We start from the raw sequence: 5,118 nt of genomic DNA, 5'->3' as shown, positions 1-5,118 counted from the left end.
TCTATCTTATTCTTATTCCAAGATATTCATTCGTACTCAAGAACATGATGAATGTGATGAGCTAATAACTCTCATCATCATTCTCACTCATGAACGCGCGTGATTGACAACCACTTACGTTCTACATGCAAAGAAGCTTGAATGTGTATCCCTTAGATTCCCCAACAGAATCTTCGTGGTATAAGCTAGATAGATGGCGGCATTCATCTGGATCCGGAAAGTCCAACCTTGTCTGTGGTGTTCCGAGTAGGATCCTGGGAATCCGGAAAGTCTCACCTTGTCTGTGGTGTTCCGAGTAGGATTCCGTTCATGAATGACTGTGACGTGCTTCAAACTTTAACCTGCTGGGCGTTAGTGACAAACGCAAAAGAGGGATTCTATTCCAGTAGGAGCGGGAACCAACCGGTGATTGGCCGTACTGTGACAGAGTGCGTGCATTAGCTTTCACTGCGAGGATGGGATGTAGCTATCAACCATGGGTGATGCCTCCAGACTGGTTAGCTGTGCGAGTGACATCCGTGCAGGTTATTTCCCCGAGAGGAATGAAAGTAGCCACAGCTGATAGTGAACCCCTATACAAGGCTTGCCATGGAAAGGAGTAAACTCAGGATTGAATTGAAGCAATAGGAAGGCAGGCGTCCGAGAGCTCTACAGCAGCTCCATTCCGCTTATCTGAAATTCCTACCAATGAATCTGCATAAGTATTTCTATCCTTTTATTATTTATTTTATTATTAATATTCGAACTCACCATAAACAGATTTAATCTGCCTAACTGAGATTTGCAAGGTGACCATAGCTTGCTTCATACCAACAATCTCTGTGGATTCGACCCTTACTCACGTAAGGTTATTACTTGGACGACCCAGTACACTTGCTGGTTAGTTGAACGGAGTTGTGAATTCCACCAGAGCCATAATTAGAACATTGATCACAAATGATACAAGAATTTGAATCACAATTTCGTCCACCAATGACGCATGTCTCATGACTTGGATTAGAACTTTGATGCACTTTGCTGCTTGATTTCAGGACAAAAGAAGCAAAGAAGAACCATGTTAGCATTCACGTTAGTTCAACTAACGTGACCTCTAACGTGACCTCTAACGTGGAATGGGAGCTAGCTTGCAAAGTTAGTGAGAAAGGTAATCGCCAATAACGCCCTCGAAGCAATCATAGCCCACGTTAAGAGTCACGTTAACTAAGTTAACGTGAACTCTAACGTGGAAGAAGACAATAAGGCCAACGTTAGTGACACTCTCCTTTGTCACTAACGTTGGACCAAGCTCATAATTGGCCACGTTAGTTGCCACGTTAACTTAGTTAACGTGGACTCTAACATTAAAGGACCAAAAGAGAAGCTAACGTTAGTGACATTCACCTTTGTCACTAACGTTGGCCAAGCCTCCATGAGCCACGTTAACTCCCACGTTAACTTAGTTAACGTGGAAGCTAACGTGGAGAGAGCAATTGATCGCCAACGTTAGTGACACTTACCTTTGTCACTAACGTTGGGGTGAACCACCAAGAGCCACCATGAGCAACGTTAACTCCCACGTTAATTTTGTTAATGTGGAAGCTAACGTGGATAAAGGGATGATGAGCCAACGTTAGTGACACTCACCTTTGTCACTAACGTTGGAGATGGCTAGCATAACTACGTTAGAAGCCAGGTTAACTTAGTTAACGTGGACTCTAACGTGGGAAGTAGGGGCACATTGGAACGTTAGTGACAAAGGTAAGTGTCACTAACGTTCTCGAAGAATTGGCATTGCTACGTTAGAAGCCACGTTAACCTAGTTAACGTGGACTCTAACGTAAGGAGAAGGGGTGACTCACCACGTTATCGGGAAAGGTAAGTCCAATAACGTATGCGAAGGACCAAGAGGCAACGTTAGTGGTCACGTTAGTGCCACTAACGGTGAAGTCAACGTGATCATATTTGGGTTAGGAACGTTAGTGAAAAAGGTGATTGTCACTAACGTTCTCGAACCCACACTTTCACTTAACATTGACACCACTGACGTCCTGAGCCAAAGTCCCTGCCTACTTCACCTTTTCTCTCTGCAAGCAAAACTAAGCCCAATGAAGAGGATAACTTCTTCAAACTCAAGATCCAGAGGCCCATACCCAAGACTTGAAGAGCCAACTAGAAGATCAGAAGAGTAGTATATATAGGAGTAGCTTTGAATTAGAAGGGGGTTGGAAACTTTAGGAGCCTTGGGCATAGAACTACTCTCTGTATTTTACTTTCTCTGCAACTTCTAGTTTTACTTTCACGATGTATTCTCCATCTTTGTTTTCATTTTCCAGAGCTATGAACAACTAAACCCATTTCATTGGGTTAGGGAGCTCTGCTGCAATTTGATGGATCAATATTAGTTTTCATTCTTCTTCTTCTATCTTTTCTCTTGATTTTACTAGAAAGCTTTCAATCTTCACCCAATTGGGTAGTTATCTTGGAAAAGAAACTATTCATATTTGGATCTCTTCGGAACCTTGGAAGAGGAATGAAGAGATCATGCTAGAAATGCTTTCTCATGCTGGACCAAATTGGGTTTGGATGGATATGTGACTATAATCCTACCAATACTTGATTTGGGAATGCATGTGGTATAATCAGTTACCATACTTCATCTCTTCTCATGAGCAATTGACCAAGGAATTCACTATTGATCAAGATTTGAGAGATTGGATTACCAAGGAATTTGAATTCGATTACTTAAGATTGCCAAGGAGATCAATGAATGCATTGATTGAGGAAGAGATGAAAATGAATTTGAACCAGAGAATGCAATATCTCCTAAGCCCAATGAACTCCCCATTTCTGATCTTACCCATTCTCTTTAATTTCTGCCATTTACTTTTATGAGCATTTCCCCCATTCCCATTTAAGATTCTGCTATTTACCTTACGCCATTTACATTCAGCTCTTTATTTCTAGCATTACTTTTTCTGCTATTTACTTTTCCGCAATTTGAATTCTCTGCAAATCTCAAATCAAATTCTGGTTCGCTCAACTAGAACATTCCTCTAATTAAAGTTGCTTGATCAATCAATCTCTGTGGGATTCGACCTCACTCTATAGTGAGTTTTTACTTGACGACAATTTGGTACACTTGCCGAAGAAAATTTGTTACGAGACGAATTTGCCAAAAGAACTGATTCACTAAATTTTTGAATGGGGTGTGAATTAGAAACTCATCAAGTTTTATGGCGCCGTTGCCGGAGATTGGCTTAAATTTGACGGTGATTAAATTGATTGGGGAGCTAGATTAAGCAATTTAATTTCCTTGTTATTTTAATTTCTTTTATTTAGCATTTTTTTTATTTTATTTTGAGCTCTATTTCTTTCTTTTTTGATTATCTATATTTCCACCCTTCTAACTGTTTGATCAATTGCACCATTCACACTAATAACCACTCTAACAAAGTAATTCATTCACCCACTTTCTTTCTTGCTTTTTGTCTTGATTGGTTGTATGACAGGTAGGAGAAGTGGAGCTTCAACTTCCTTTGATTCTGAACCTAAGAGAACCTTCTTTAGATTAAGGAAGAGGAAGAGTATTTTGAAACAAACATGGAGGAAAATATGGAGAATCATCATGAGGAAGATGTTCATAATGATGCCAGGGGAGGTCCAATCAATCATGATGGGCAAGAAAGGAGAGTCTTAGGCTCCAATATCAACCCAAACCCTAGAAATTGTGGTAGCAGCATCCTAAAGCCAACAATTTATGCCAATAATTTTGAGCTGAAGCCTCAGCTCATCACACTTGTTCAGAATAATTGCTCATATGGAGGAAGTGTCCAAGAAGATCCTAATCAACATCTCAGCACATTCTTGAGGATATGTGATACTATAAAGTCCAACGGGGTACACTCTGACATCTACAAACTACTCTTGTTCCCTTTCTCACTCAGAGATAAGGCAGCAAAGTGGTTGGAATCATTCCCCAAGGATAGCCTAACTACATGGGAGGAGGTCGTGAACAGATTCCTTTCAAGATTTTACCCTCCACAAAAAATTAATAAGCTGAGAGATGAGGTGCAAACTTTCAGACAACAAGATGGAGAAACACTCTATGAGGCCTGGAAGAGATTCAAAGATCTAACAAGAAGATGCCCACCGGAAATATTCAATGAGTGGGTACAACTACATATCTTTTATGAGGGACTATCCTATGAAGTAAAAAAGGATGTGGATCACTCTTCAGGAGGCTCACTCAATAAAAAGAAAACCATTGAAGAGGCCGTAGACGTCATTAAAACTGTAGCTGAAAATGAGTATTTTTATGCTTCAGAAAGGACCCAGAAGAAGGGAGTGCTAGAACTCAACTCTGTAGATGCTTTGTGAATAAGGCAATTGCAGCACAAATAGTAGCCTTAACCAAGAGGATGGAGGCCAACCAAGCCTCAGTTATTCAAGATCAAATTCCTCAACAAGAAGGAAATGCATCAGAATCTGAAGGAGACTGGGAAGAAGTCAATTATGTGCACAATTCATCCAGAACACCATATGACCTACACTCTAAGACATACTACCCAGGTTGGAAGAACCACCTAAACTTTGGGTGGGGAAATCAACAAAACCACAACCAGGACCACAACAAGCCTTATCCATCAAATCAACAAACCCACAACCCCAACCATCAAACAAGGAACCATAGACCCTACCATAACTCACAAAACACAGCCTACCATAACAACTAACCCATACACAACAACCTCAATCAAGATGCACCATCCTTAACTATGCAACCATGTGAAATCAAGAGCAACTTTGAGAGGATGGAGGCTGCAATAGCACAACTATCATCCAAGATTTTAGGGGCGGTCTCCTCCCTCATGGACAGACAAGCACAAACTGACAAAAGGATAGATGCTAATCAAGAGGAATACAGGTCAAATCTGAAAAATCAAGGTGCAGCAATCTCAAAGTTGGAAGCACAAGTGGGAATTTTGTCCAAGCAAATTCCAGTTTCCACACACACATTTCCCAGCGATACCATGGCTAACCCAAGAGGGAAATGCAAAGCCATAACTCTAAGAAGTAGGAAATTTGTAGAGGAAGGAGCCCTAAGCAAAGATAATCATGAAGAGGTTGCACCAAAACATG

This window comes from Arachis stenosperma, chromosome 6, assembly GCF_014773155.1.
Source record: "Arachis stenosperma cultivar V10309 chromosome 6, arast.V10309.gnm1.PFL2, whole genome shotgun sequence".
NCBI classification, from domain to species: domain Eukaryota; kingdom Viridiplantae; phylum Streptophyta; class Magnoliopsida; order Fabales; family Fabaceae; genus Arachis; species Arachis stenosperma.
The sequence above is the reverse complement of the archived record's forward strand: the minus strand, read 5'-3'. Positions refer to the sequence as shown.